At 38.2% G+C, this 20507-nt stretch overlaps 1 protein-coding gene across 1 annotated transcript in view; it reads right to left on the bottom strand.

Annotated features, from left to right (window-relative positions):
* FSTL4 (follistatin like 4) overlaps positions 1-20507 on the bottom strand; it is a 494923-nt gene that overhangs the window by 473429 nt on the left and 987 nt on the right. The window lies entirely within an intron of this gene.

Raw genomic sequence — 20507 nt, forward strand, 5'->3', positions numbered from 1 at the left:
AATAGTGTGGAAGAGCAGACTCAAGATTTAAAAACCTACATAGAAAACTTTATTAGAGGGAATGTTCAGTGAGGTAGGGCTTGGACAGAGGCCACAGGCTTTTGCCATTGCTGAATGGGGAGAGAGGCTTTGGAAGGTTTTCAGTGTGTGTGTTGGTGAAGCCACAGTGGGGCCAGCACTCAAGTTTATCTTATTTGCTTGCTGGATGCCTGACCTCAGGCAAGCCACTTTTCATTGTGCCCCAGCAAAATGTAAATGGAGACTGTGAAGCTGACAGGCAGGTGCCAGCCCATGTGAAATTCTCAGGACAATTCAGTGGCATGTGAGTATCAATGGAGATGTAGATGGTATTGTTTTCATCTGCCTGTATCCTGTAGTTTGCTATTACATTACTAGTACATTATGTATACCCTGTAATTAAATAACCCTAGATTAAAGGTGTGTTAATGAAAAGTGTACTCTGGTGTTAGAACTTTGTGAAAATTAATGGAATATTACTTGTATTGTTCTCACTTATCTATTGCTATGAAATGGTGGGTATTTGAATTATGTATATCTCTGTAGTTAAATTACTCATCAAAGAAGATGCTAGCTTCAAAGCAAGGGCCATTGAGATCACAATGGAAATTCACAGACTCATTCTGCATTCCTTGTGCACAGCCAACAAAGGAAGGCCCATGCGGGTACAGACGCAGTCAGCCAGCTTTGTGTGTGACAGAGCTAGAAAAGGTGGATTCAAAGAAAGATCCTTCATCTTTGAACTGTTTGGACACTGACAGGGAACCGTTCCAGATGCTAGGCAGAGATCCCCCAAGTTACTCTTGGTGACCCTGAGAGACATTTGGAAAACTAGCAGATTACTACATCTCAGTTATCATTTTGGACTTGCAAACTTTGACTCACGTTTTAATGTATTTTACCTGCTTTAACCTCTCAGTAACTCATTTCTTTTTCTTAGTGAACACATCTTTAGTTAGTTTACTAGAGAACTGGCTACCAGTGATGTTTTTGGTGTAAAATCCAGAGTACCAATTGATTTGGGACAAGTGACTGATCCTTTGGGATTGGGAGTAACCTGAGGTGGTGTAATTTTTGGTTTTAATAACCTTTTATCACAAAGTTCAGTTTGTCTGGGTGACAAGATTGGCTGAAGCGTATAGGGGGACTGTCTGTGACTGGTATAGTGATCTAGGAATTCACATTTGTTACTGGCTTAGTGAAATCTAATGATAGAACATACCACCAGTTTGGGGTGTCTGTCCTTGTTTTCTAACAGTCTGCCCTGAGATACAACTGAGAGTGCCTGAGTCTCTCCAGACAGCATGACAGAGACAAACACACTTCCTTTATAAAGCATATTAACATCTATGGATGAAAAGCCCTATGTAAGAGGTAAGTATCATTATATAATAGATTATTAAATCTCATTAGGACAGATCACCAATAAAGCTGGTTTAAATGGTTGAAAGCCTTGTACCTGTTGCTTCCAGAGGTAGAGAATTAGAGCAGACATATTCTAATCTCAGTTACTCTAGAGTAAATCCAGAGAAGGTCCACAAAGTCAGTTGTGTCACAAAGGTGTAACTGAGATCAGACCTTAGGTGTTCAACCACCTCCTTATTAAAAAAGCACTTCACCTCTCTTTAAAGCATTTATTATTCTTCCTCTTAAGTAAAAGCACAATGAAGTTTGATAATATACTAGTGCAGAACCAAACTACTTTGACAGAAATGACACTAAAGTACTTGAATGCATAGCCTGAGGAAGAATAATTTTCCACAGAAGCTGTAAAGCAGATGGTTACAAATGAGCCTTATTTCATGGGCATCGTTTAATGACTGCAAATTTCTTTAACTAAAAATGTAATTTTATCACAGCATTAATCATATGTTTTGAAGAGGGGAATTCGTTTCAGATTTTTCATTCACTCTACCAAACCTTTACATGAATGTGGCTTGCAAATCATTTTAAATACCATTTATCTAATACAACACAACAGCTTTAGTCATCAAGGTTAACTTTTAGCACCTATTATCTTCTTTTTAATGATAGTTAATTGAACTAACTTAAAATAAAAAATGCAGTTCTGTAAATGTCTAATTTAACTGTGTCTTTGAACTGCATAATCATTGTTTATGCTGAAATCAATGTAATATGTATCATTATTCACAAGGCATTTATCTATTGGAGGGCTGCCCTTCTGGAGGACTAACCAATCTTATGACTTGAAAGTAGATGTAGTGTCAGCAAGTGTGAATCACTATTACTACCTGAGATGGAAAAAATATAATGGAAATCAGATATTTCTTCAGATCGCTTCCCCCCCCCCCCGGCTACAACAACACAGCTTTATTTCGCCTGAGCCACTGTATAACACAGCTTCACTTCAAACACCTGGATGAACATACATACAATTTGACAACATTTTTGCACAAACAACTTTTCTGCTGCTATAAAAGGAGCGTCTCCAGCTGCCACGCTAAGAGACAATGGCTACTTTGTGTAACAGTCTTCTGATTAATTTTGAACCATGACTTTTGCCAATAAACTTCAGTACACCTCTACCTTGATATAACGCTGTCCTCGGGAGCCAAAAAATCTTACCGTGTTATAGGTGAAACTGCGTTATATCGAACTTGCTTTGATCCGCCGGAGTGCGCAGCCCCGCCCCCCTGCTTTACCGCGTTATATCTGAATTTCTGTTATATCAGGTCGCATTATATCGGGGTAGAGGTATATTTTGAAATGGACTATCAGATTTCCTTGAGAGAAAAAACAAAAAACAATTCTAGACAGAATGTATTCCTTTATAGTGACCTAGGCAAATACTCTCCAGAGTGACAGAGAAAATAGCTATATAACATGATGCATATGCAGTCTGATGCATGATGGCAATGTGGCATAAAGGTTTTATTGATGCGCTTTGGGGATGGATTGAGTAGCAAAACCAAGTGAGAATGATGCTGGTTAACCTAGATGAATGCAAATGAAGTCTTTGTACAACAAAATTATATTAAAAATCCATATTTGTAGTGTGCGTGTGTGTGCAGTGAAATAATACACACAGTGTATATCAATATATCTCCACACACACAATTTTGCCTAACACTACAAGTCACTGTTCTGTGCAGACCAGGGTGTGCAAATTTCTTTTGCAAGTGGAAGCTGTGTGTATGGATGCAGTATGGTCAAGAATTTGGCACCGACCTCAGTACTGAGCAGAAATAATTTTTAAGACCCTGTGCATCAGCTCCCTTACTCAAAAGGGCACAAGATAAAAAGGGGCAAAGAGTGAATGTCTCTATGACAGAACCTAACTATGGTCCTCTGTGATGTTATCTGATTAAAATATGACCAAGTACATCATTGTTGCTACCACCATTATATAATTGCAACAAATCTTTTACAAAGCATGTCAAGTAAGGTGTCTATGGAAAGGTTATGATTTGCTGAATATGATTATGCTATTTGTATGCATGTATCATTTTTGTATCTGAAGTTATGAATATTAACTATGTACCTGTATTTCAAATGTTTGCTCCTGTGGTAACACCAAGGTATTTAGCCTGCACATCTCAAAGGGACAATTCAAGTTAAATGGCTCATCAAGGAACACTTAACTCACTATGGACCATGGAAGACGCCTATCTACACTTAATGGATTTTCCCGTGGTGGCCTCTACTATGACTAAGCGAAGCATGCATGGACATGTGACTTGCCCATGTGACTCCAAATACCATCTTGTTCCCTGTAGTTTTCCCACAGTGAGAACAACGGGTTTCCCTTCACTTGGCAGAAGCTATAAAAGACCCTGGAAACATCTCCATTTTGCCTCTTTCCTGCTCAAATCTCTGGATTATTAATTTATACTAATGGGAGCATTCTAACCAAGGGACTGAGGACCTTCCAATGATTTGGAAGCAACCAGAGACTTAACAAGCCAGCAGTTTATTCCATCACTGCTACGAGCACGATCTAAGAACTTTGCATTTATTGTATTTATTTTATTCCTTTAACCAATTTTAACTCTCACCTTTTTTCCCTTTATTTTTATAAATAAATCTTTAATTTTAGATATTAAAAGATTGGCAACAGCGTGATTATTGGGAAAGATCCGAGTTGTATATTGGGTATATGGCTGGTCCTTTATGATCAGAAGAACCCTTTTGTTTGATGAAACTGGTTTTAAATAACCACTCATCATTAAGTCTAGTGTTCTTGGTGGTGATACAACAGGGGTTCTCAAACTGGGGGTCAGCCTCCACCCCAAACCTCACTTCACCTCCAGCATTTATAATAGTGTTAAATATTTTTAAAAGTGTTTTTAATTTATCAAGGGGGGGGGGTTCGCATTCAGAGGCTTGCTGTGTGAAACAGGTCACTAGTACAAAAGTTTGAGAACCACGGATACAAGGATTGGAATGCCTCAGGAAACTGCTTTTCCGACTTTGTGTTGGCCACTGTGGTGAAACAGAAGTTTACTTTTGTTGCTGGTTTGGTATATCTTATGGGAGAATAACTGCGAGTTTTGGGGTCTGTCTGCCCTATTTCTCAGCCCTTTATCCTGAATTTGGTATTCTCAGTTGTGACCCATAGAGGCAAGGTGACAGTCCTCCATAAACAAATGAGGTGCTCAGCTAAACATTCCCTTCAAACCTTTTTCCTGCAAACAAAGCAACACTCAATAATACAGGATTGGGTTTCTTCATGATCCCTTGTCCTTCACTTAACAGCAGTAAAAACAGTGCCATGTAGGTTACAGCATGGCTCATATAGACCTGGCCTAGACCCTGGGTGAGAATTCAGTTCATTAGCCCACTCTGAATCCCAAGTTGTGCTGTGTTCACTGTGCTAGGTGGATTCAAGCTAGCTGGGGTGTGGTTGGGGGGTGGGGGGGAGAGAGACTATATGGACATACCTAGTTTGTAAAACTAGTGAGATTAGGGTCACTGCAATTGTCCACCATTTGTTATTCATGGTGTCCCTAAGTGAATGACAGGTGCTGACCCTCCCCCCCCCCAAAAAAGGGGGAAAATCTGTCCTGCAGGAAATTTCAAGATTTAGACATTTGTTTTTGTCCTGAAGTGGAATGAAAAGTTGAAATCTGGGAACTTCTCATAAAACAAGATATTCTAAATATTTTGTTTTGATCTTATGGAAATGTTTTGAGAAGATAAAATTTCATTTTGTTTCATAGTTTTATATTTTATTATAAAGTCAAAACATTTACTTATTACATTCCATTATACTATAAACTATGAGAAAGTTTAAATGGAATGTTTCAATAATTTCCTGTAAAAATTGACAAAAAAAATCAGTACTCCTCATGAAATGTTTTGATTTAGCCAAATCAGTATTTTCCAATGGAAAACTGTTCTGTCAGAAAAAATGTTGACCAGCTCTAATGGCAAGCTTGTTAAACAAGAGAATGACAAATAGCAAAAAGACACTTTCAGCATGAATTCATGCTGAGCAAATGTTCTTGTGAAGTATATGAATGTTCACAAATAATGTATACTTTGATTAAGTGGCTCAAATTCCATTTACTGCTATTTGTTCTCATATTGTTCAGAAAAATACATCTACATGCTCAACTGTTTCCAAAAAGTGCTCAGCACCTCACTGGTTTGGGCCCTTAATTGAGTCTTTGGTGGATTCATATAAGACTTCAATTATATGTTGAAAGTCTTTGGTTCTTCAACATTTCTTGCTTTGCTTATATATCCTTGTGGTATATCCCAGTCTCTGTACTGCAATTTCAAAATCTGAATGCATTTTACCAGAAGTAATATAAGAAAACAAGCACAAAGTTAGAATAAATATCAGCCTTTGTGTTAATGTCACATAAAATTAGCCTTGTACATGTCAGGTTAACTTTATTAAACAAGTGTTAATTAGTAATTGACCATTTCAACTTGTTATGGCCGTTAATCTGCGCACAAGTTACATTAAGAGACCAGCAAAAACACACACACACACACCCAGCAAAATACATTAAAAACTAATTAACATTTTGATTTGGAAGGTAATCAGTGGTCTACCACACTGAATAAGTAATCTACCTGCCCTGGATTGTCCTAACTGTTAACAATTGATGATCTAATTCCAGTGCCTCATGGGACTTTTCTTAACATGTCTAAATTTTCCTCTACACCCAGGGAATAACTAAGTGAAATAAACCAATTGTATGTGGAACTGCTTACCTACATAAAATAATGACTTCAGTGTCATCTCTGATAGATCGTTTGGAAACAAAGCTAATTCAACACTCAGTCTACTGGTGAACATAATGGACCCAGGCACATTTAGAGTAGAGATGGGCCCAAATAACAAAGTTAAAATACAACTGCAAACTTTCCAGAAGTTCAGTTCTGGGGGTTTGGTTTGGTGTTTTAGAAAGATAAGGTCTAGCACCAAAGTAGGGCACATTCATTAACAGCTTGTAAAGAGTTAATAAATGAGATAGATATATATATATATATATATATATATAGATATATATATAGATATATATAGATATATATATAGATATATATATATATATATATATATATATATATATATATATATATATATATATATATATATATATAAAAAAAAAACAAACACTATTATTAATTGTTATATATATTTTACACACACACACACACACACACACACACACGTACAGAAATGAGCTGTATGTGTATATACATTGAACTGTTCTACATGATTACAAGCAGCCTATTTACCCAGAGTCTATCATAATTGATAATCATTTATTAACCTTTCCTAAGCTATTTATTAAAAAGCACCTTTTATATTAAAGTGCAACTCAAAAATCTATTAATACAATGTTAAAGTTACTCATGCTAAAAAAAAAAAAAAAAAAAATCACAAAAGGTCAAGAAATTGTGTTATCTAAATGGAATCAGACAACTTTTTAAACAAATTTGTATTTGGTTTTTGGCCCTTCTCCTAACTTCTATTTATCTTTCCTTAAACTGTGAGCCCCTCCAGGCTGGGACCAAGTCTTCTTGAATGCCTAGAAAGTGCCTTGAAAGAACAGGCAGGGATTGTTATTGCAGAATCACATTTTCTATTTTTTAAATTAATATGAAGCAATTACATTAAGGAATCACTTGCAAAGTAATACATTTCAATTATGACATTTTGCTATGGTAAAGCCACTAAGTCCCCAAACCATGGCAGCAAATGCACCCTTTTAGCAAAGGTAACAGACAGTGGGAACAATGCACTACATAATGCATTGGTTGAGAATTATAGATCAGTGTAACGTACTTCTGTTTTTACAATGATAGGGTCAGAGTTCCCTTCAAAGAGTAGTTAATGGATTCAGCTCAAGAGTCAAATAATGAGCACGAAATCCTGGCCCCAGTGAAGTCAACTGGGGCAGAACTTCACCCTAAGGGTATATTTACATGGGGGCGGAGGGGAGTTCTTATCTCAGGTGAGCCAAATCAGGTTAAAATAGAAGTGAAGACAATGCATCTTGAGCTTTAATTTAGGTTTAAATTGAGCTGCTAATCCAAATTAAAATCCAAGTTGCATTGTCTTCACTGCTATTTCAACCTGAGTTAAGAATACTGAGTTGTTGGGTTTTTTTCTTTATTTGTTTGTCTTTGTGGGGTAGGAGATGTATTTGTGCACACAGTGGACATATTCTTAGAATATAAGGTTTGATGCTGAGCACACACAAATATCACTGGTTTCAATGGGAGATGCAGGTTCTCAGAAGCTCTGAGAACAATCAGATCATAGATTTCTCCCATTTGAGAGCCAGAAATTGAGGCACCCAAAAATAAATCAGTGGCCATTTGTGAAAATTTGGCTGGATGTATTTGTCCTTTCTCACCTTCCCCCATTTTAAAGTTTAAACATTTAATTTAAATAAAATAAAGTGAAAACCTGCTCTGATTTGGTCTGGAACCTCAGCAGAGTTCGTTTGTTTGTTTTTTCAATTGGATTTTGTTGGATGGCATTTTTATTTTTAGAACTGGCACTGTTTTGATGGAAGCACATTGAAAACAATGTGTCAGAACCACCTGTTGCTATTCAGGAGCATTACACTAATGGACACTTTTCTCAGCGCTATAAAACATTCCTGCTGACAGCAATAATTCTGCTACACAGACAAAAGCAAATAACACTATTACTCCTATAAGCTTTTGCTCACTGGAACAACTTATTGAAATATGTGTACTGTTTTCCGTGACAGTCCTGGGGGACAAGGCAGGTGAGGTAATATCTTTTATTGGACCAATTTCTGTTGGTGAGAAAGACAAGCTTTTAGGCCGCACACCCCTTCTCCTACAGTTCAGTTTAACTCAACAAGATACAGGGATAAATTCACCATTGGTGCCATCTCCGATTACTTTGATCCTAAATAGCAGACAATAAGCAGTCATCTTTTCAGTGCATTTTACATCTAGGAAGCTCCTTTAAAAAACGAAGTTTCTAAAAACTGAACAATACAGGTGCCTCTTTCATTGGAGTAGGCTGCTTACTCTAGCTGTTTTGAACTGCAGCTCCCAAAGCCAGTCTCCTGCATTGTCCCAACCCTCTCTGCAGGCCATCCTCTGTTTCCATGGAGCTAAATTGTATTTCCAAGCTTCTTAAGAGAAAGGACAATAAGATTGGAGGTTGTATGGGTTCACTAAGATGGGAATGGTGCAAGGATAGGTGTGCACACTGGGCACAGCAGCAATGCTCCATGCTTATGCTAGGAAGAGCTCTAGGAGGCATAATGCCTCCTGGATCTTCTGCAAAGCAGTATGGCTTTGCACTGCCCTATCACAAGCAAGAGGCCTGAAAGGCCTAGTAGAGCCCTGATGTTTCAATTGATTGCCTACAGCTGGTTGGCTTTGCAACATTTGTGTATCTTTAATTTGTAACTTTGATTTAAAACTTTAGGATTTTTATTGTTTACAGTTACAAACTTACTGCAGAGGCGCCAACTCCATGGGTGCTCTGGGGCTGGAGCACCCATGGGGAAAAAAAATAGTGGGTGCTCAGCACCCACCCACCAATCAGCTGTTTGGCAGGCCCCACCAATCAGCTCCTCCCCCTCCAGTGCCTCCCGCCCACCACCGATCAGCTGTTTAGTGGCGGGCGGAAGGTGCTGGGGGAAGAGCAGGGGCAGGAAGAGTTGCAGCGAGGGTGGGGCCTTGGGGGAAGGGGCGGAGTAGGAGTGGGGCCTCGGGGCCAAGTTGGGGTGAAGCACTCCCAGGGAAAGCTAAAAGTCAGCGCCTGTGGCTTACTGTATTTCATGAAAGATGCTAATGAAGCACAAAACATTCCCTCACTATCTTCTGAGCCAGGCTGGGAGGGCGGGGGAGGAAATATTCACTATTGTTTGAGGAAGCTGGGTTTCAGCATAGAAGTTGGGCAAATTTTAAATTGCCCTTTTTTTGTTATAAACATTCAGAGAAGCTTTGATGGCTCAAATCATATAGTGTCATCTGTTCACCATACGGTATCTAATTGAGATAACTGCTGCATCTCTGATTTTACTCACTACTGTTTCTAGAATTCAGATAATAAACCCAGGTATAGCTCAATAAATCTCTACACCATCACAGGAAAGCTCTTTGGAAGCTTGTGTTAGGATACATCTGCATTTTTACAGTTCCTTTCTCATCTAAAACTCCTCTTCTTGATGATACACTAACGGGAGATTTCCCCATCCCCGTCACACGTTTCCATAAATATGCTATGGACACAGACTTTACATTTCAGAAATAAACAGGCACCATTTCACCTGCTAAGGTTAAATGGTTTATCAACAAGGATATCAGAAGGTGTACTCCTCCATCACATAACTGTCTGAACTAGATAAGTGAGGGGAATTTTATTTTCAACATACATTTTAATCTGATTTTAAAACTCTCCTATAAGAATCTACCTGCATTTTCCAACCCAGATGTGATTTTTCACAGCCACTTGACTATGACACTACTGGAACTAATCAACATTCGATTCCTGCCAATGTCAGTTTGTGCTGCAGCTCAGCATGGGGGCAAGAGCATCCAAAAGCTAGCTACTTTAGTTAGAGCATTAATATTACAAACGTTCAGGGTCATTAGAATCCAAACAATCTCTAATGCAGCTGCAGCACAGGCACATTCCTGTATTCCGTTGGTGGGCCAAGTTGCTATCGACAAAAGCCCCTAGTGGACTGAACATTGCAACATCCTGTGTGGACAGAACACTTAGACATTGCAACAATCTGCATGTGTTATCAAAAATAAACAGAAACAAGGCAACTGGAGTATTACAACTTGATTTTAGATCCACAAGAATACTTGATGTGCACCAACTGAGCATGTATCCCATCGACTTTACTGTTGACTTTGCTCATTTCTATTGACTTCAATAGTTTAGGTTCTGTGCATTGTCAATATAAAATTGAGACGTGATAAATAATGGGAAGATGAAACCATTGTCTTGTTTCAAGCAATTGAATATTTGCATTTTCTACCCTTCCACCCATATGAATGCTCTGCAGGCTGTATGAGTATATCAGGCTCTATAGGTGTTTGGTTTTGAGGGAGGAAGGACAGAGTTCATAGTACTTTGATACATAGCTACCTGATCTGCAAACATAGTCTAGACTTGTTGAGCAGAATTGAGAGCAGAAGTTTGCTTGCCATCTCCAAATAATTAGTACAACATAATTGTTTTAATTATTAGGATTATCTAGAGTGAGCACAGGTACAATTTACTGAAGATAACAGTATGAAAAAGCAGGGTCCACAGTAAAAGAAAAAAAAATTACACTTGAATTGCTCCACCAGAAACATTAGGCTTAATTATGCCCAATTCATGCTGAATGAGCAGTAAAGTGAGAGAGAAATCTGGCCCATTTTGTTTAAAATCAAGTCTGAGTCTCTCATTCCCTTGCTAAAGGTTTTCATCAAGTTACTTGCAACAACAACAAAAAAAAAAAAGAGCATGACATATGCATGACAGAGAATGCATTACTGATATTAATTCTTAATGTAAATGAAAAGCTATTAGGTCTACTGCTGCCTATAAAAATGAATGATACATTATACCAGTCCTACTTTAAGCTCATGTGCTGAACAATGGAGAAAGCCTTTATCAACAAAATCTTCAGAGCTGAAACAAACAACAACAACAAAATCTATGAAGTACCTAGAAAGCTTGTTACCTACAGCTGAGAAAGATCAGATTCCCCCCCCCTCCCTCCCTTCAGGGATGAGTGGAAAGCATTCTGAGCTACCCACTGAAGTTTCCTGAACTGAAGTTAAAGATAAGGAAAAAACTGTTTGGATGAGGGAACACAGGTGAATGCATTCAAAAACACTCCCATGTAAATTCAGTTGTGTACTTCTGAGACTCAAAGTCAAGGGAGAAACAAAACATAAAATGGATCCAAGGGATGAAGATGCAAACTTGGAATGAAAAGCACACTCACCATATTGTACATACCTTACATGCACACGCACACACATGGTATATTGTGCAAACTCACTTTTTTCATTCAGAACTTAGCTGTTCCTCGGGGTTCTCCTGTAGGATCAATCCCCGTATGTCATCTGCTATAAAGAGTTTCTCAACCCTTAGAAGTAGAGCTAGCCATAAAACCTGGTTCCTTCTCCTCCACATAGAATTTCAAAACACAAAATTCAAATTCAAATGTTCTGACACAAAGGTGGTGACAAAAATGAGATTAAAATTTAGTATCAAACTGAATTTTCATCTGTTTTCTCCTTGGGGGGGGGGGAGTGGAGATGGAGGAAACCAAATCATCTAACTGAAAACCCAAAACAAGGAGAGGGGAAAAGCAAAAGTTCAATTTTCAAATTTTAATTTAAGTCTTGAAACTTCCTATTAAAATAATTTAAAAAAAAACAATTAAAAGTGACATCTTCCTGCAAAATAATTTTCATTTTTTTTGGTTGAAAAATGTCAACTAGCTCAACACAGAGCCTTTCCCTTGTGTAATATAAAAAAGGATTTAACTAGCATATTCTAAAACTGTATAAACGAGGTAAGTTGTTGTTTAGAATGGGCTAGCTAGCTATTTGAGTGGAAATCGAAGGAGGAACTTGGTCTTCTCTTTCACCAGCACTGTCTACATTAGAGGTTTAGAATGAGTTAGTTAAAACATACTAACAGGCTCTTATAAGCAAAAATCCTTTTATCCTAGTCTAGAAATATACTTATTCTCCTTATCTGGCACTAATTAAGACCAGATTAGGCTCTCTTATTCTTGCACCTGACACTGCACCAAACACTATTGAAAAGCACCTAAACATTTCTACTGACCTTATTTTTTCCTATATGGTTAACATAAGAACCAAACAATCTGAACCTTCACACAACCCACCAGGTGAACTCAAACTTCATCTTTGTTATTCCAGACAGCTTGCAAGGCTTCCTCTCCCTTGATTTTTTCTTGGCTCTGGGTTTGTAGGTTACAAAAATGCAATATCAGAAATCCCACAAGCAAGCTATTTTCCCTCTCTCACACACACAACAGAGGTCTTGATATTTCAGCTCAGTATTAGCTTTAAGTGCACCTCAGGGCCAAAGCAAACCAAACAATGTTCTTGTGGTTATGCCACAAGACCAAGATTCAAAAGACCTGAGTTCCATTTACTTTGGCCTACATTTTCACAAGTGTTCACAGATTCTATGTACTTTCTATTCCTTGGCCTCAAAGTACCTAACAAGTATCAACTGATTTACTCCTCAAATCTTCTGTGATGCAGGAAGCATGCTTCCTAGATAAGGAATCTGAGGCAAAGAGAGATAAATCCTACATTTTTCAAGTATCCACTAATTTTTGGCACCTCACTTTATGGGTGTCCAACCTGTGGCAAATGGGTCTTCAATTTTCAGAGGTGCTGAACACTCCCACTGAAGTCAACAAGAGCAAAATCTGGCCCTCCAAACTCCGAGATAGTGGGTCACCCTTCATCCCTTTTGTAAATCTACTGGGCCAGATTATGATCTCAAAATTCACCATTATAATTTTATTTAGATTTAAATAATAAAAATGTCTATAACAGAGACTAAGTGGCCTGACTGTTACAATATACTACTACCCCTAGCAGCTTTAAAAAGCAAATATTCAGACAAGAATGGCAACTCAACCAGACCAACTAGCTACACCCACCCAGTGTCATTTTGGGAACATATCCTCACCTCTCTCCAAAAACACTATCAATTAGATAGCTCTTGCGGCATAAGCTTAAGGTCACAAAACTAGAGCGGTTTGAGACCCAGGTGAGGAAGTTGTCATGGGATCCTCATAGAGAACACTCTGTCAGCAGCCCCTTATCTTTTATACGGAGACACCAGAGTAACAGTAAAATTCTGCGGGTGCTGAAGGTTCTCGGCACCTTGCAAGATCAGGCTCTTCATGGAGATGAAAGCAATAAATGCATCACTTTACACAGGCTGGTGTTATATTGGACTATGCTGAATTTCGCATACAATTGCCAGCTTCACATGACCATGCCACACCAGGATGGTGGCAACATACATATACAGTATTGGTCAGGTTAGCTTTGCCAATAGGATCCAATCTAAATCTTCTGCAAATGGCATTCATTTGGGTTTGTCTTTTTGAATTTGGGCCCTGAAATAAGTGATGACAAGATCATGTGTTAATTGTAATATAAATACAAAACCAACGTTCAAAATGTCTTTGCCACTTTTTTTGCAGACACAATTGAAGTTTACGAATGATAGCAGTAAACAACTAATTGGCAACAAATGCCTCTAATTCATTAAAACCCGAGCCTTGGAAAGGCTCAATATCCAAAAAAAGTAAGTGTTACTGTTTTGTATTTTGAACCAATGCAAGTGAATGGAAGGGACCATCTTGCAGCTAGTGATGATAAATTTAAAGCACTACAATTTTAATATTAAAAACCCTAATGTCTATTATTCTGTTTTGGAGTAGGGTTTGGTTGTTGGTTGGTTGGTTGTTTTTTTTTTTTTTTTTTTTTTTTTTTGATTGGCTGGGGTTTTGATATATATAATCTGCCCAAAAAACACATCTTATAAAGAACACTCAGTGGGAGCTACTTATTCAAAGATTTATATTTAAATGAAAATAGTTCTGTTTTTGTCACTCATATGTAGGAAATTAAATGGTTTTCCTTTTTATAGTATAAAATAAATCTTATGCATGTAGGTGAATTTCACCCTTTTTAAGAGAGCCAGCACGGGTCTATGTACCACCTTCAGGTCCTTTTGGGATAATTTCTCTGTTTACTTTTGGCCCTCTACAGAGGGATGAATTACACTCAGCCATAACAGTGCAATACTCATTGGATTTTGAAACACTGGAAGGATATCACAAAAAGTGAAATAGGCCTCTATGTTGTTTAAAATAGCAAGCTAGGATCTTCATCTGAAAGAGCAGGCACAATGACCTTTCGACCCTATAGGTAATTTGAAATCTCCAACACAAGCAATCAAGACTCTTAGACATGACCTGAGGCAAAAACCATTATGAGTGCAATGTTGGTTCCAGATGGACAATTCACTCTCCCTACTTGCGTCATCGAAGTCTGGTGTGCACATAAAACTATTTATGGTTGTGATGAAGACTTGTGACATTTGTTGCCTTCTGAAATTTTAAGTGACTCAGATGCCATGCAAACAGTAAGTAATAAACAAGGCAAATGATTGGTGCTCTGGTAAGCTGATGCCTGCCAAATGCCAGCAAAGAGAAAATCATGGCATCATTTAAGATGCCTGGAGCTGGCCCTGGCCATACACCAGCCCACAAAGCATGTGCTTGGGGCGGCACCTGGAGGGGGGCGGCGCAGCGCTCCGCCCTCCTCCCGGCACTCCGGCTGCCGGGGGGGGGGAGAGCGGAGCCCCGGCCGGGCTTGCCGCCCTCCTCCCGGTGCTCCAGCCGCTGGGGGGGGAGAGCGGAGCCCCGGCCGGGCTCGCCGCCCTCCTCCCGGCGCTCCGGCCGCCAGCGGAGCCGCGGCGGGCTCACCGCCCTCCCCGCAGCGCTCCGGCCGGTCAGGGAGAGCGGGCCCGCAGCCGGGCTTGGAGCCCTCCCCTGCCGTGCTCCCCGCCGAGGCGGGGGGAGGCTTTTTTGCCTGAGGCGGCAAAAAAGCCAGAGCGGGCCCTGTGTATGGCAGTTCTGTTTAGGAGTATAAAATGTTTTCTTTAATGCCACAGTTTAAATGGCAGAATACCTATGAATGGCAGTTATATTCTCTAGCTATGTAAATAAATAGGTATCAAGGACACAAGGTGATGCAAATATTGTAAAAGCCATCCACACGAGTGATCAAGGAAGTTGGATTCCTTAGATGATAGATTGCCACATCCTTTTATTTACAGCTTTAAAAACTTAGTTATTATGTCCACACTCTAATCCCTCATTCACATTTAGTAGCATCTTACTCCACAGGTAAACTTATGCATTTCAGTGAAATCACTGATTGAGTAAGGTACTCCTCAGTATGAGCAACAGTATCAGAATCTAGGAGTATGGGGGAGGGGAAAAAGTCACTCCAGTCTGCACGAGACTTTTCAGTTCACTTAAATCATTACACATAGCATAAATGGTGTGTAGAGCCTTATGAGTCCTCTGCACCAAGGTAAATTTCAGTTGAGGGATTATTCATCATCACCAACAGCATGTCATTATTTGCTCTCAGTGGCTGTCATTTGAGTAGCTCAAAGTATTTTGCATTTTACAGATGTGGCAAAAGTAAGCCAAAAAGATTAAATGACTTCCCCAAGGTCACACAGCCATTCAGTGGCATAGCCAAGAACCCAGTAGTCCTGTCAATAAATCTTCTATGCTAATCACTAGACATTATGAGCAATCAATGGCATTTAAATATTTCCTTTATCCATTAAAGAAAAAGCCACAAGCAATACCTATAATGGTACAAGAATATTTTCCATTTTTACATTGACAAAGGATGATAATATTGTCCAGGGCTATTTGCCAGCAATGTACCACAAAACATAATACAACATTTCCATTTGATATGCAGTGATGCATGTTCTTTTGTTTGAGGAACTCCCATTAGCAGATGGAAATTCTGCACGTAGAATATTCAGTAAAGAGATGCAGTGATAATCTCGTCAGCACCACAGATCAGAGGGAAGATGTTTGGCCATTACTTGAATGAATATGGCAAAAAACTTTTCATTCCACACATTAGCAATGTCAGTGAAAGGCAGGTTTTATACACAATTACTTTCACTTAATTTCCCTTTTCGAGCAACATCTACATTTAATGCTAAATAAAACAGAGCTCTTCCTTTTTAAAAACCCTACATTGATGGTGGGAATATTGGGTGTTTTTTTGACCCACTGGGAAAACTATAATTTCATCTGAGCTAAATTTACAGGCATAGGTGCTGATCTTGCAGGGACTGACTTACTCATGTGAGTAGTCCCATTGGCTTCCAAACCCCTTCAAAATTTCTGGCCAGGCTTTTACTGGAGTCTTGGGTGCTAAACTCCCCATAAGACGTTCGTTCTGGGTTTGATTTTAAAAATAAGCCTATTTTCTTGTTCCAGTTTGGGTTTGACTAACGTATCAGGAAATAGTTGTTCTTGCAAGATTTCAGCGCAAGATGGTGGACAACTCACATTATCCAATCTAGTGATATTTCCATCATTCAAGGTAATGAAACCATAGTGCTAGCCCTGATCAGTCTCATACTCAAGCTCTAGTTTAAGGGCAATCCAAAGCTGAAGGACACCTCCTGAACCCATTACTAGTTCTGATGTCTAATCATCTTTGGATCTGTCTGTAGGGCTGGTTGGAATCTAAAGCAACAGGGGGAAGCCAGCTAAACCTAGGTTTAGCAGCATTTGTGGCATATGGTTCTGGCAACAAGAGCCTGAATGGCTTTTTTGGATAGATAATTTAAGGAGGTGTCTCAACTCTGAACTAGTTTAGAGCGGAAAAATATACTTCCATTTTTCATCTCCATAAAGTTGTAGCCTTTTCTGGCATTCTGAACTAAAGCACATCATCAAGACCTCAGGAGCTAAAGCAGTGTAGAGAATATTGTACCACCAAAGACAACAATTAAATTCCCATTCTTAGATAAGCCAAACTTCAAAGATGTTATACATTGGCTCAGATGTGATTTGCAGCCTCTAAGGAATGTTAGAACTTGGAAAGTGGTTGTTATTTTGGGATGCTGAAAAATTTGAGATGAAATCCTGGCCCCATTGAAGTCAATGGCAAAACTCTCTAATTTCAATAGGGTTGAGATTTCACACTCAAGCTTCATAACATCCCAGATTGATTGTGTGTGTTTTTAAGCCTGCAAATGCTTAAATTCCATATGTTATGATTTAATCTTAAATAACTCACCATTTTTGCTGTATGTAAAAACAACTTAAATGTTAAGAGCTCAGTTGTTCAATGTTTATTTTTTAGTAATACCTCCCTATTAACATGATAGAATTTGTCAGCAGCTTCCTTGTGACTAGAGCTGGTAAAAAAAAAAAAAAGTTGACAAATCTTTCTCTCTCAAAAAAGGTCATTTCACCAAAACCTTAATATTTCATGGGAAAACATACCTGTTTGGATTAAAATGTTTCTCAGGTCCAGGATGGAATTCCAGGTCTGAACAAGAGAGACCAGAATAGCCAATAGCCAGGACGTATACAGCGAACATGGGAAACCCACGTTCTAGCCCCTGCTCTGCCAGATTTGGAGCAGTGATTGAATTGTGCTATTCTAGGGTATCAATGTCTTATGGGGATAGTTATGCAATTTTTTTTAAAGGTCTTGGTTTTACTCCACGTTGGAACAAAAACAAATTTTGAAACCTCAAAACTGTGTGTAAAATGGAATTGTTTTCCGCACAGCCTTACTAGAGACTGAAACTGAAGATATTATAATTTTCTTAGGTATGTGGATTTCAGACAGTTGCCTTTTTATTTCAATGGGGCAAAAGAGCAGCTATTAGGGATTTTCCCAACTTCTGGGATTCCAGAATCTCGTCCAATGTTTAAGTCTTACCTCCTCCACAAAACCCACCCCTGTTAAACTCTTTTAGTAAGTGTTCTAAGAGAGAAACTTCCTCTAAAAGACTCAATGTATTTTCCTCCTGTGTCCTGGCCATGTTGACTCTTTTTGATCGCATGCAGGGAAAGTGAATTCTCTAAACACCAATGGAAGTTCATGGGAGTAGAGGGCACCCAGAACCTTGTAAGAGCTTCTAGACACTTTGTAGAATCAGGCTATTAAAGACTGAGCTTCTGAAGTATTGTGACTCGCTGGATCATGTACCTTGCTGAGCACTCAATTGGTGCTTAATAAATAATAATAATAAGTTTTAAAAATAAGTTATGGTATTAGTTTTAATTCATTATGCAGCCATAGGCACTTAGACCCAATAAATGTGTATGTATATTGTTACTATTCTAATTAAAGTACTACTCAAAGAAGAAATATGATTTCATTTTCTCAAGAAGGTCCTATACTTTTATGGAGAGGGATTGCTGAGTATCAGGAAAACACACACACTGCCATGATAATATAGATTTAGATTTCTTGGACATAAGGGTGAATACATATCACACATGAAGGGCACAGTCTATAGCCGCAAATCTTGCTTGTGCTTTATAAATTCAAAGCACAAACACAAGAAGTTCTACTATAGACCAGCAAGAAATAGATTTAGGAATTTGAACATAAATTAAGCAATACATTTTTGATTCAGTAAACTGGTGCCTATGTAGATCAGAGCAAACACTTGTAAAGGTGGGGGACCCTTACTGGGTCCCTTACCCTTGTTTTGATATATTTTGAACTAAACTCCCTACAAAATTAACTTGATCATTTGACCTGTGAAATAGCCCTTTTCTTATTCTAAGAAAATTAACTTTAAAATGTAATTTTAGTTAGTTACAGCTTAGGAATTTTGCCATTTATCATTCCATGGTTTCAATGTCTTCTAGTAGAATTACAGCAATTATATATAAGTCAGAAACCATTTGTTTGATAATTAATAAACATTTCTTATGAACAAACCACCACCATGACAAAGCAACTGACTGTCACGGGTTCTAAATCCATGAACTGTGAGAAACTACAAGTTTTCCATTTCTATAACAGCAAAGTTGCTGATGTTATAGGACAGGAAATAAAACAGAAGTTAAACAGAAGCAAATATAACCAAGAGAGAATAGGAACTTCCCAAATAGTTTTTGTTGTGATAAACAGTGGCATGAACAAGCTGTACTTTCTGAAAGGGTGAAATGCCTTTATTCTGAAAGAAATTAAAAGAGAATGGCAGGCTATTTCACAATTCCACTGACTGTCTGGAATAGAGTTGCATGTAAATTTGTTTTCAAATTCCTATTGGTATTCTATTCCTCACTGTACAAACAGTATTACTTGTTGAACAAGCCTTCTGTGCTGCTACTTTATTTAATCTGCATTTATAAATGTTATACCCCTTGAAGCTATTTCAACTACAGCCTTTGTACATAAAAACATTTCGATATTTTAATAATATTCACACTTCTTATAAATCTTTTACAAATCTTTGAACAAATACATCAGGAGCTTAGATCTTTTCACCCTGAGCCAAATCAAGTAATTGGTGTAATAACTTTATGGTTTTAGAGCAAGATCAAATGAATGAATGTCTTTCAAGTATTTTAATATAAAAATATAAAACTATTATACTAAATCATTTGATTAATGAATTTCACTCCTAGGAGTAACATTCTTTTAGAAAGTCAAATTTCGAATAAGCATGTACTTCATGAAGAATGGCACAACAGTTTCTAAATCCAAAAAGCATGCAAGATACAATTAGTTATCTTTAAAAAGAAAGCAAAAGCAATTTGAAACAAAAGACATGAGAGTGGATCTTAAAGCACACATGCTAAATTAATTTAACATTACAAGCACTAGTATCCTGCATAGGGCTCGAAAGCAGAAAAATAGATGGCATGAAGGGGGGGGGGGTAGAGGCAGGAGAGCTGAAAGCAGTAACAGATTTTTGTTGCTCTAAAAATCACGGAAAGAGTGCCTGTGAGCATGAGAGACAGAGTGCCAACCTTTGCAGTGTCATCACCAACTCGGTCAGAATTGATTTTTTTGAAGTGATCCAGCAGTGAATAATAAGTGTACTTATAGTATATCTTGAGAAACACATCGTGTAAACCATCTTATTGAGAGATGAACATGCGCGCACACAGAGAAAAACCAACATTCTTAAATATAAAAACGCCTTGCTGGCTGTTCCTTCATAACAATACTTTCAATGGCTAATATTTGGTCCAGAATCTGTGATGTAACAATTAACATGCCTCAAATATGCCATTAAACAACTGCTTCAAGAGTCTGCCAATTTTAAAAAAAAGTCACTCATTTTGAAAACAAGTCAATTTGTTAGAAAATTCATGATAAATAGGAAGTAAAAATATAATAAAATAAAATTAAAAAAAGAGTTTCATCATTCTCATTGTACTTTTAAAAAAAAATGTTCAGTAATGTTCTTGTTCTCCCCA

This window comes from Emys orbicularis, chromosome 8 (genome assembly GCF_028017835.1).
Source record: "Emys orbicularis isolate rEmyOrb1 chromosome 8, rEmyOrb1.hap1, whole genome shotgun sequence".
In the NCBI taxonomy this organism is placed as follows: Eukaryota; Metazoa; Chordata; order Testudines; family Emydidae; genus Emys; species Emys orbicularis.